Source organism: Apium graveolens, chromosome 11, assembly GCF_009905375.1.
Source record: "Apium graveolens cultivar Ventura chromosome 11, ASM990537v1, whole genome shotgun sequence".
NCBI classification, from domain to species: Eukaryota; Viridiplantae; Streptophyta; class Magnoliopsida; order Apiales; family Apiaceae; genus Apium; species Apium graveolens.
This window is the reverse complement of record NC_133657.1, coordinates 148,762,742-148,775,730: the sequence shown is the minus strand read 5'-3', so window position 1 is coordinate 148,775,730 and position 12,989 is coordinate 148,762,742. Positions and strand designations below refer to the sequence as shown.

The 12,989-nt window shown below is 34.4% G+C and overlaps 2 long non-coding RNA genes across 3 annotated transcripts; both read left to right on the top strand.

The window, feature by feature from the left end:
• The first annotated feature begins 1,098 nt into the window (after positions 1–1,098).
• Positions 1,099–1,981, top strand: LOC141697104 (uncharacterized). The gene is made up of 3 exons (XR_012564582.1): positions 1,099–1,222; positions 1,371–1,432; positions 1,879–1,981. It is a non-coding gene; the product is annotated as an uncharacterized LOC141697104 (long non-coding RNA).
• A 125-nt stretch (positions 1,982–2,106) lies between these two features.
• LOC141696149 (uncharacterized) lies at positions 2,107–4,184 on the top strand. Of its 2 annotated transcripts, XR_012564451.1 has the most exons (4): positions 2,107–2,244; positions 2,414–2,522; positions 3,287–3,380; positions 4,043–4,184. It is a non-coding gene; the product is annotated as an uncharacterized LOC141696149 (long non-coding RNA). The 2 variants fall into 2 exon arrangements; XR_012564450.1 differs by having other exon boundaries at positions 2,107–2,522.
• Positions 4,185–12,989: the final 8,805 nt, after the last annotated feature.

Sequence of the window (12,989 nt, the reverse complement as noted above, 5' to 3'; positions counted from 1 at the left end):
TGAATTAATTTTTTGTTTATTGATAATCTTAAATATTGAACTTGTCTATATTCTGAATTTGAGATAGTATGTCGAGATCTCTTTTTGTTCTTTAGAGAAGTGACATATCACTACACTATATATGACCTTTACCAACACTTTTTTTGGATTTACAAGCAAAAATATTACTTTAAATCACTAAAATTTGATTTTAAGTAATACTTTTTTTTGTGTTGCAGCAGAGGATAACTGATGTTACCATAGACGTGATTAAATTGCTATTGTAATATAAAATATAGTCTTAATATTGATATTACAATTAGTGTGACTATAGGAGTAAATATTTAGGCTGTAGTAATGGCGGGCCAGATTTTGACAAAATTTCAAGCGGCCCAAGGAGAAAGTTTTGACCCGCTCATTTTACCTTTTTAAAATAAATACTAAATTTTGACCCACTCACTGTGTTATACACTCAGAAATAATACTCTCATCTTTACACTCTCGATGGGTTCTCTCGGAGTTAGACGGGGCCATAGCTTGAAGATCTTAATTAAGATTCTAGTAATTAGGGTTTGTATAAATTAGGACTTTTTTCTCGGTTGAGCAATTGAAGCTTCTCAAACGGATTATAGCAGTCGCTTTATTGGAGTGAATTAGGGTTCTAGCAGCCGGGTTCTTGCTTTATCTTCTTAAATTGGATCTTTCTTCTTGTTCGATTCAAAAGTGTGTCAAGTATGTTCTCTGATTTGTGTGTATATAAGGGGTAAGGAGGTATTTCGAAAGAGGAAATTGAAGACAATAAGGGGTCTGTTGAATTTCAAGTAGTGAGTTATGAGCACAACCTATTTAGGTGCATGTCTTTGGTCTATTTATGAGGTAAGATGCGTAATACTGGTATTCTATTTTACTGGTTATTTTTTTTTCTCCTTAGGGTATTTTGATTTTTCTAGTCACAAAGTCTGGGTACATAAAAGATGATTATTGTTGTTGTTTGTCATCTTTGCAGAATGGTCATTCATGTTTGATTTATTTTAATCTATGTGTGTTTTAAGAAAATTGGAAATGTTTATTGGAACTATAAAACTATAGAAGTTTCTAACAATTGTGCCTTTGCTATGCAGTTTTGGTGCCCAAATATATGAATTGGGAGTTGCAAATAATGTGTTGGTATCCATTAAACTGGGAATGAATAGAAGTTGATATTGATATGAATTTGATATGAACCCAATTAAATCTAAGGAGGGTGGGTGTAGTTGTAATTTTGCAGAAGTATAACTTTATAAATTTGCTTCCCATGGAATAAAAGCAAGCTTGCACGATTTTTTTTATATTAATGTTAAGTTTTTTGATTGACATATGCTACTGATATTTGTTCTTTATCTTTCCAACAGTGACCAAATTCGGTGTTAATGAGTTTGTGAACCCGAAAGATCCTAATAAGCCGATACAAGAGGTTCGTTTTAAGATGTTGTTGACCTCATTTCTACATGTACTGGTACATGGTCCAGATGTTGATCTCATTTCTATCTGTAGTGTCACACTGTCTATACTTGCAATATGAGAAGATAGAATGTTTATAAGGTGTTTTTGTTTAAGCACACAAACATGTAATGGGCACGCCACACATTTTGCACTGGATTTGCGTTATTGTGCAGCATTGTAAACTGTGATGGAATTGGGCTTAAATTGTGGTGGTGTTTTAATCAGTCAACATATGTTCTCTTACTGCAGTACATATTGACGTTAAATTTATGGTCTTGAGGCTCAACATCTATGATATGGAGTATATTAGCCTTTATTTTCCATATAAGTTTAGTTTCCTAAAGGGATCAGATATACACCTTTAGACTTTTGCATTGTGAAGTTTGAGTATTGCTATTTAATTTTTTCGTGTGCCAGGTATTAGTTGAAATGACTGATGGCCTGATGGGGGAGTGGACCGGTGCATAGAGTACTGTAAATGTTTGTGCGATGATCTCTGCATTTGAATGTGTCCACGATGTAAGCATTTTTCTCCCGATTTCCTGTATCATACAATTAAACTTTTGTATCAGCCAATAAGTCCTAAGATGCACCACAAAACTTGAACAAATAATGCTAATATAGGTATGTTTGATGCAGGGTTGAGGTGTTATTGTTCTTGTGGGTGTACCAAATAAAAATGATTCATCCAAGACTAATCCCATAAACTTACTGAATGAGAGGTCTCTCAAGGAAAATAACGTGTTAATATATAAGGGGAGAAGTTGATAAATCAAATTTGAGGTTATGAGGCCAACTACCCTAACTATTTCAATTACTCACTACAATTTGGTACTCGTCATCCTGATGGAAATATTATTATAGAAAATATTATTGACATAATTATAGCTCTATATAGAGAGATTGTTTTTTAGCAGTCGAATATATTATTTATTCTAAAAGCTAAATGCAGCTGACTATGTGCACATCATAACCTCCTGACTGGCACACATATCAGATGAACGGAAAATATTGCACATCCAGTCAAGATAAATGCCTTTTACCATGACACTGTTCATCAGGTTTGTCATGAAATATTATTCTGGTTGAACAAGTTTGTACGTATATACCTCACTAATCAATTATGCTGATCTTGTTATGTACTAGACTACTGGTCGTTTGTAGTTTGTGTAGATAATATGTGTTTTCCTGGAAACTATTTAATGGGGTATTGTTGTTCATATATCAGTGTAATTAAATAAATCTTATATATAGAAATGTAATCATAGATAGACTTTATACGTAGGATGAAAATTAGTTCTTAATAGAACTTTTTAATGTGGTAAGAGATTTGATGCAAAGAATATGTTGGAGAGGACGCAGAATCGTCGCGTTGTTGGTGATTCAATTGGAAGAAACTAGTGGGAATCCCTTCTTTGCATCCTCTCTTCTATAATTCCTAATAAGACTTCAATTTTTGAGGTAACGGGAATCCAATCTCGAAACACACGGAGTTCTTGGTTTACAAGTTTAACGATTATAATTGCACCTTAAAGTATTATCGAGCTCCATTTTTAGTACTATAGAGTCGGGTTCCTGGTGGATCTCTAGAAAAATTAACTTTACTTTGAAACTTGATTAAATAGACCGGAGTTCTTGGAAATGAAAAGGTGCCGATTTGTTGGTTTTAAAAAGTGGCCAATGGTGGAATTCTGAGAAAACTATACGAGAGTAAATATAATTTGTCTGAAATATTTCTCCAAGGAGTCAAATTTGTGACCTTATAATCAGTACAGGGTCAATACTACCTTTCACTAATTTTTTTATCTGAAATGTCACTTATCAGGGGTTGTTACTTTCAAGAAGGAGCAGAGTGAAGATGGAAATGGGCGTAGAAAGACCCAGGTTTTCTTCAGAAACTTTGATCTTGTGCATTTTAGGTATATCTAATATTTCTTTATTTGATTTTTTTTCTCGGGCTTCTTTATTTGATTTTTTCTCGGGCTTCTTTATATTTACTGTTTTAACTGCAATATAGGGCTTATTCTAAATATAAGCTAAATGATATTTAAATATAAATTAAACAGTCTTTATGCTAATAAGTTGTAAGTAAGAAATAATCAATTAGTCAATTCCATCAATAAGTTATTTGACATATAAAGGATATTAAGGAAACAATGACTGAGAGTCAAGTTACAGTTGATTATCATGTTATTAATTTGATAGGGCATAAAAATGATGGGAGAAAAAGGGTAAAAAAAATAAAGCAGTATAATTACCTAATACTATTACCCGCCGTATGCATAATTGATGTTGTTCGGCTATGGGTGGTCAGGGATCCATCTAGTTAGCAATAATACATATATTAATCGTAATTGTATATTCTTTCCCTTGTCTTAAAGGAGTTATCGTGTACTCTATCAATATATTGTTAAATTATTATTATTATTATTATTATTATTATTATTATTATTATTATTATTATTATATATAATAGTTGATTATGTGAACTCAAATCTGGCTTGTTTAACTAAAATTTGTGTGTTTGAGTACTTGAGATTCTCTATTGTCTAAATATGGTTTATTTGTGTATATTGATTAGGGCAAGAGGAATCGATGAGCTAAAACTGTCATTAAGCAAACCGTGTGAAAAATCTGATGGAATTGCATTGTGGGAGTGGACATGTGTTGTCTAGGATGAAGGAGTTAGAGGCATCAAGTTGGTTCTCCGATTTCATTGAAAATTCCAGTCGAACAATATTTGTTATCTAACATTATTTTTGCTTTTGGATAAATTTAAAACTTTGTACATTTTGGTTGAACCGATACTTTGTATGTATTGAATTTGAACTTTGATTAACAATTTCTAAATAATTATGTGTTAAATGTTCTAATTTTGTATGTAGAATTTGGATTATCACGTGTGGAAAATTTAAAACTATAATATAGATTGTTGTGCTGGAAAAAATAGGAAAATATGTTACAGTACATATGAGTGTTAAAAAGAAGTGTTACAATAAACTATAAAGATGTTACCAAAAGATTTGAACTGTTTTATCATCCATGTTACAATAGCAAATATAATGTTATAAAAGAATTTATTGCGACATTATTTTCGGTGTTACTAGACCTTTAAGGGTGTTGCAATAGAGATATTGTTACACCTACATAGTGTTACGATAGATAGTAAAAGTGTAAGCATAGGTTGTCTCTTGTAACACTTTTACCGATATTACCAAAAGTTCAAAAAGTGTTACCATAGACCCCTATTGTAGCACGAGCAAATCCAACACCACCAAATTTGCAAAAAATGTAACCATAGCCCCATTTTTTGCTTAAGGTAACATTTTTTGGCCATTTTTACACTTTTTTCGGGTGTTGCTAGAGGCCATATATGGTGTAGTGTATCGATAAGTATAATGACTTATCGATATCTCGAGTTTTCGATATATGTAAATGACTTATCAAGGTCTCCAGTTCTCTACATGCAGAATGACTTGTCGACATCTCCAGTTCTCTATATAGAAGAATTTGACTTGTCGATATTTCTGAGATCTCTACATGTAGAAATAACTTATCGATATCTTTGAGATCTCTCTATACATATTTTGACTTGTCGATATCTCTGAGATCTCTACATGAGGTATTGACTTGTCGATATCTCCAGTTCTCTACATCTTTATTTGACTTATCGATATCTGAGAACTCTACATGCATAAATGACTTGTCGATATATCTCGGGACTTCTCTACAAGTCATTTTGGACTTCTCAATATACCTTGATCTGTGACTTGTCGATATCCTGACTTCGAACATTTTTCCTAGAACAACATTATTCAACTCCAGGATGCTACATCTTTTCTCTGAGGCATGATCAGGACTTGATCTTCTTCCAAAGTTTATTTCTTAGCTTGAAATTGTTCAAAGAAAAATCCCCCAGTCTAATCTACTAAATATTTTTACAGACTCAAGGAATATAATTACAAAATATAAATATTGATTATCAAACAACTTAATCTTAGGGCTGTCAATATGACTTAGTCTTATTATTATACATGCATGTCTTGCACAATAATCTCCCCCAATTTGTGAGATGATTTCTTATCACAAATTCATGCATAATAACAAGACTAACCCCAAGCTAAAATTAAATACAATAAAATTGACATATTGATAAATACATTTTTTATACATTGAAAATTTACATCAGTTCATAAATTACAAACATTAGGTGAATTTCTCATAGCCTGGCTCTTTTCTAATGGCTCTTAGAGCTTTCACTAGCTTGAGCCATTCTTCCAATGAGTAATTGTTGAGAAGACGAATTCTGAATCTTGAGAATCTGCCAACTTTGATGTTTAGAAAATGTCCATCCTTTGAAACTCTGATCAACCCCATTGTCTTCAATTCATTTGACCTCCTTTCAAACATCTTGTTAGGTCACACACACTGTAGAAGGGGGTTGAATACATTGTATACTACAATCAAATCGAATTAAGAACACAAGTATGAAACACAAAATAATCTTATTAATAAAACAGTATTACAATGGAACCGTTCTCTCTCAGTGATGAACAAATTTCACGAGAGCTGCTAGGGTTACAATGAACAATATTCTCGATTATGATAACACTTGTAGTGTAAACCATATGTTGTGTTTATATAGACACACAGTTACAAGATAAACTTCTAATTGATATCGAACATAAGTCTGCATCCTAAAATATATCAACTGGTTATCTTTTCCTCCAAGTATTCTATTCTTCGTAGAATTCTTCTCCATGCATATCTCTTCTTGTGTTTGCCTTAATCTTCTTTCCTTCAATCAGTCGCCTTCCTTATCTGAAAGTCTTCTTAAGTCCTGATATTATCTCCTGATAAATTTCTTCTAATATCTTAAGTTCTGATAACTTAAGTTCTGATATCTTAAGTTCTGACTTCAGTATAAGTACTGATTTCCAGTTAAGTCCTGATTTGTCCTGTTAGTTAAGATCTGAAAACTAAACACAAATCATTATTAGACATGACATCACAAATATATCTAACACATCTCAATTTCTTCAGCATATTTTCTTTCTCTTTCCTCCTTCTCAACTTTTTCCCTTGCAAGCCTAATATTCCTTTCTCTCAACCTTTCAGCCAACACAGTTTTCCACATTCTTGTAGTGGAATCCTTAGCCTTCATCAAACTGATCACCCTCTTCAATTCTAAAGTGGAAAATGTATTTATTACTTCTTTATTCAGCAAAATGAAGGAGCCATCCTTGTGGTAGCTCATGACTTCTCTCATAGAAACAACCCAAACTTTGACTATCTCCTCAGCTAGTTGTTGGTGATAATCATCATCTATTATGCTCCTTGAAACTGGTAAAAAGTCATCCTGATTGAAACAATTTCAGATAGCACCAGCATCAGCTTGAATTTTCTTTGATTTTCTTCCTGCAGTTTTGAAGTGAGTCTTGGTTGAAGGTTTGAATGAAGGTGGCTTTAATATTTTCTTTAAAAAGACTTGGATGGTTGTGATATGTATCTTGAGTATGGAGTTTGCAGTTGGCTTCTATAGGTACTTGGGTTTTTGAGGTTGGATTGATTGAGTGTTTATTTGGATAGGTTTAGGGGATTGAGTTTGGTTAGTTTGTTATATCTGATTTCTTTGGACATTTTGTTGATTTGTTACACTTTCTCCATAATTCCTTCTTCTCTTACCATCATCCTTCCCCTTCTTTACTTCTTTCTCTTTTTTCTTGTCTCCACCCTTGCTGCCAGTAGCTTTGCTAGACTGATTTGGATTTGAGCCAGAAGATTTTTGCTCATCTTTCTTCTGCTCATCATCATCCAAGTCATCTTTTGTATTGATTTGTGCTCTTGGCAACATGTTATCAACATTCTTCAGATATTTACCCAAACTCTTGATCATCTCTTCAACTTCAATGCTCTTGATTTTCTTGGTCTTCAAATCAGTTTTCAAAGTCATGATAAATTTCAAATTTCCCATGGCAAAGTGCTTAGGGATCATGAAGTATTTGCATTTTTTGGTAGATGGACATATGTAGGCCACTCCCTTGTTAGGCTGAAGGTAAGCTTCTGGAAATGCAGCTACTTGACCCTTTTTGAGTACATTGAGCAAGAGAGTGTCCTCTGAAATCACCATGTTGACTTTGTTGATTAGGATGTCCAGCTCAGATGCTCTTCTAGATTGGATATAAGTAAGAGACACATGCATACAGCTGTCCACACCTGAGTCATTGATATTTGCAACAATCCTCTTTTCTCTAAAATTTCCATTGATCACCATCACCACTCTCAAAAAATTTATGTTTCTGTCTAAAGCCTTTTTGTAGGTGAAGTGATTGTTGTTAAGACAGATTCTGAGAGCTTTAAGGAGTTCATCAAATTCCTTGTCAAGACAAGGTCCTTCAGCTGCTTTCAAAAGTCTGTCCATACCAACATCCTCCTTCTTTTAAATTTGAGATGTGTCTTGGCTCGATGATTTTAGTTGTAGCTGAGACCCCATCTCCCCCTTAGTCTTGGTAGCAGGCATAGGGATTATAGTGAGGGAGTGTAGTCCTTACTGATTGTGGTGATTCTGGAAGAGGTATCTTCAAAGCTCCCATAATAGCTTCCAAAGATACTGAATTATGCATCTGTAGATGTTTATGGGAGTCTACTAGGGACTTTATGTCCTGTTGATGACTTTGTACAAGTGAGGTCAACTGAGAGGCTTGAGTTGTAAGAGCGTCATTTGAAGATTTTAGAGTTGAGACTTGAGGCTGTAGATTTTGGATTTGAAAGTTTGTGGAGGTGGATATAGGTTGTGAACTGGATGCAACTAAAGTTCCAAAAGAATTTTGCACAACATTTTTGATCTCCTCCATGACCAAAGCTGAAGGTTCAAACCTAGCCTTATATAACTGATCCAGCTTGACCTTTGATTTATGATTATGAGTTATTTGCTTATGGATCACCTCATGCAAGGCTATGAAAGACTCTCTCAACTTAGATACATTTTCTACAACTAGTGTTAGACGAAGAGAGAGAGCTTGAAGCTTGTAAGAAAACTTGTTGAACTTGGATTTGATATATGTGAATGTGGGCATCAGTTCATCAATCTCGGCATTGATCAATTTCTTTACATCAAGTTGATGCTTGTCCAGGGTGTGTTCCATAGCACTTTCAATATGATGAAATGCATTCAATTGAGCTTTATACACCTCTTTCACAACATCATAGACCTCTTGGGGAGTGAGGACCTTAGCATTGCTTCCCAAAATGGTCACATATTCTTCTCTAAACTCTGCTAAGGCCTCTTCCATTGTTGTTGTGAAGTCTTTCGAAATCCATGCATCCATATTACCATCTGCTTCATCTGCAATCTTCTCTTGTTGCTTTTCAACATCCTCCTTATAATAAAGTAGAATAGCTTGATAGTCTTGGTTTGACATATCTGTAGTAAGGAGTTTTTGGGTGATATTGACTAGGCCTGCAAGTTGCTCAACCAAAAGATCATTGACTGTTGTAGGTTGGGCTTAAACATCTTACAGCCATTGAGATATGAGGTGTGAGGGTTGATGATTAGTGTTTGAAGTAGAAGGTTGGTCTATTATATTTGAGGTGTATGGGATGGAGGTAGTAATTATACCTGTGACATGGGTCACAGTTGAACTCACAACTTGAGCTATGGTCGTGATAGTGTGTTGTTCACCACTAGTGGGAACCTCCATTTGAATTGGAGGCGATTTTACCAGGTTACTATCATGTACCATGGCCTCAAACCCTTGTTCCTCTTGAAAGGAACTAGCACTTGAATGTGCTATACTTGCCTCCTTAATGACTGGATCATTGGCAATTGGACTCCTAACTTCAATTGACAAAACAATTTCAACCTGGACTGTGAGGTGAGTTGTTCCTACTTGAGAAATCTCTAATTGAATTGAAGAGGATTTGAGTAGCTCTCCCTCAAGAAGACTACCCTTAAACCTAGCAGTCTATGAAGACTGTGGTGTACATGAAGGTGCTAGAGTAACATGCACAAGCTCTTCACTAAAAACTGATGAAACCCATGTGTTTGTGATGGTGTCATTAAGGTCTACCTCAACATGTAGCCTCTCACCATCAAAATGTTATGTCTGAGTGGTGATCACAATTTCTTGAACTGTGTCACTTGATTTTGGCAAGGCTTGAGAAGTAGATTCAAGCCTTTCATTAAAAGAAGAAGAAATTTAGGAAATAAGAGTAGAGATTTCAGAATATTTTTTTGGCAACTCCCCCTGAATGGATGAGGGAGTTTCAACAAATGTGCTCTTATTGTGTGTGCCATCCAAATGACTTCTTTTAACCTCTTGAGAGTTCTCAAGAGGTGGTGCAGACTCCTTATAGGATGTAGTGGGGAGACTGCTTTGTTCAATAGTGATACCTTATTGAGAAGGTGCCCCAAGAGTCTGTTCATGCCCATTTGTTACAATTGCATCTTTTTGAGAAGATGCAGAGGTGGCCATTTGAGTGGTCAACTCAACCTCCCTAGACTTATTTGGCTTTCTGACCAAGTTTGACTCAATAATTATTTGGTCCTCACCACTCTCAGAAATAGTAACCATTGGTGTTTGCTTTCTCTTATTTTTACTAACTCCACCCCGTAGAGAGGATGAAGTAGTTGGTTCCCTAGTTTCTAAAGGTTTTGAAGAAGTGGTTTCAGTTGTGGAAGGCCCCTGTTGGTTATCCTATTTTTATACTTCTACAGGTGCAGGAGCCATAACTGTACTAGAGATTGCACTTGTCCTCATGTCAGGCATAGGATAAGGGTAGGTCCTAAATCTCTCCAACATAAAGTTAGTGACATTTAGAACTACTCTCAATAAGTGACCCAAATAAAATTTTGGACACCTGTTTATAATTGCCTATTTTATTTCTATCAAAACCATCAACCAAGTGAATGTCTGCAACTTTATAATTTAAAGAAGACATTATTAATCTAGGGAAGAAAATTCCCTTACCTCTACTTACCAATGACATTTTGAGCCTGGTGCTGAGCTCTTCCAAGATCAATAGGCCAACATTGATGTGCCTGTTGTATGCCATAGAAAACACCAGCTTCTGTACAACACTGGATATATTATCATGCCCAGTCTTACTGCATGTGAAAGCTCGCACAATGTAGCCAAACAGAAAAGCCCATTCCCTCCTTAGATGCTTCTTGTTCAGGCTGAGAAAGTTAATCTTCTCACTGTAGTTTATAAAATCCATAAACTCCACCAGCTCTTGTGCTATTGGTACCTCCACCATGCCATCTGTAGGAATGCCCAAAGCCTTGTTGACATCATTGGCATCAAACTCCACCTGTCTACCCTAAATTGAGCAATTAACCACCAAATAAATTGCTTGGTTCTCATGCACAATAATATTCACCACAGCTGAGTTTCAAAACTCGTTGAGCACATCCAAGTAGAGAACATGATTAGTAGTCAAACCTCCTGCAATATAAGATTCAGACAAAAACTTGACAAAACACTTGAAATTATCATGAGCTTGGTTTGCATCTGTAAACGCCAAGTAATTGGTACCATCCTTTGGGATAATGGGTTTAACATTGTTGGCAGCTAATGTAGGTGTTTGAGTTTCAATGGGTAAGAGATTTGAGAAAGAAAGAGTTTGAAACAAGAGAGAGAAGTGAAGATTTACAAAAGCTAGTTCAATTGAGATCTCGAAAGCGTAAAGAGGGGTTATGTCGAGATGTCCGTGTATTTATAGGCTAGAGATGTGACTTGTCGAGAAGTAGGAATAAAGGGCTGATATTTGCTTATCGAGAAGTCACGTGAATTAAAAAACTCATGTCAAGATGTCACCGTCATGACTCTTATCGAGAACTAGACAGTGACTTATCGAGATGTAGAATAAATACTCAGTTTGTCCTAATTAGACTGAATTATTCCAACTTACATTGAATAAACTAATATAAAATTAGAATGATTTTGTATCAAAAGTATTTTACTAAAATAATTTATTGAATTAAATTATTTCAGATCTAAGTTATCGAGAAGTCTAGAATTTATACTTGTAGAGAACTCCATATATAAATATATGTCGAGAACTCTACAATACTTATCGAGAAGTCATAAAGAGGCTTGTCAAAAAGTCCATCGAGAAGTCATGAAAAAGACTTATCGAGAACTCTATCGAGAAGTCTCAAAATGACTTATCGAGAAGTCATTTAGACTGATCGAGAACTCAATTCTCTATATACTATCGATCTTTTTTATTTTTTTTAGAATTTGAAAAATTCCAAGTTGAATTTTAAATTTTAAAGAAAAAATATACAGAGAATTCTAAAATATTTATAAATTATATTCCAGTTAATTTTCAAATAAATCAAATTAATTTTAATTTATAAGAAATTAATTTGCTGTAACACATTAGCTGAGTTATTGCCTTTAGGATGAAGAATTTAGCATTCCAATTTCACCTACAAGTCTAGTGAAAGTTGCTTCATCCAAAGGTTTAGTAAAAATATCAGCTAAATCTTTTTTTGTTGGAACAAAAATAAGCTCAATGGTACCATTTGCAGCATGTTTTCTAATAAAATGGTACCTTACATCAATGCGCTTATTTCTAGAATGATTAATTGGATTAGAAACAATATATATGGCATTAGTATTATCACACATGATCGAAATTTTGTGTAACACTAGGTCATAGTCCATTAATTGATTTCTAATCCAAAGCACTTGAGCACAACAACTTTCAACAACTATGTATTCAGCCTCAGCTGTGGAAGTTGACACATAATGTTGTTTCTTACTATATCAAGATACAAGTCTTTGACCAAGAAATTGACAACTTCTACTTGTACTCTTCCTGTCAACCCTGCATCCACCAAAATCTTCATCTGTGTATCCAACAGCTTCAAAACCTGTTCCCTTAGGATACCATAATCCCAAGTTTGGAGTCTCTTTTAAGTATCTGAAAATTCTCTTCACAGCCATCAAATGTGATTCCTTTGGATTGGCTTAAAATCTTGCACACAAACATGTTGCAAACATAATGTATGTTCTACTAGTAGTTAAGTACAATAAAGATCCAGTCATTCTTCTATAACCTGATATATCTTCACTTTTTTCTTTCTTATCTTCATCCAATTTAGTAGCTGTAGAAATAGGTGTTAATACAGGTGAGCAGTCAATCATACCAAATTTCTTCAATAAGTCTTTGACATACTTGGTTTGACTGATAAAGATTTCATCACTTTTTTTGGCCTACTTGAAGACCAAGGAAGTAACTTAATTCTCCCATCATGCTCATCTCATATTCACTTTGCACGAGTCTTGATTTTGACATGGCTTTTCATTTGTAGAACAAAAAATGATATCATCCACATAAATTTGAACTAGGATAATATCATTACCATGCTGCTTGTAGAATATAGTCTTATCAATTGTGCCTCTTGTAAATCCATGTTTAAGTAAAAATTCTGACAGTGTGTCATACCATGCTCTAGGTTCTTGCTTCAATCCATAAAAAGGACTTTAGAAGTTCGTAAATAAAGTCTGAAAATTCTA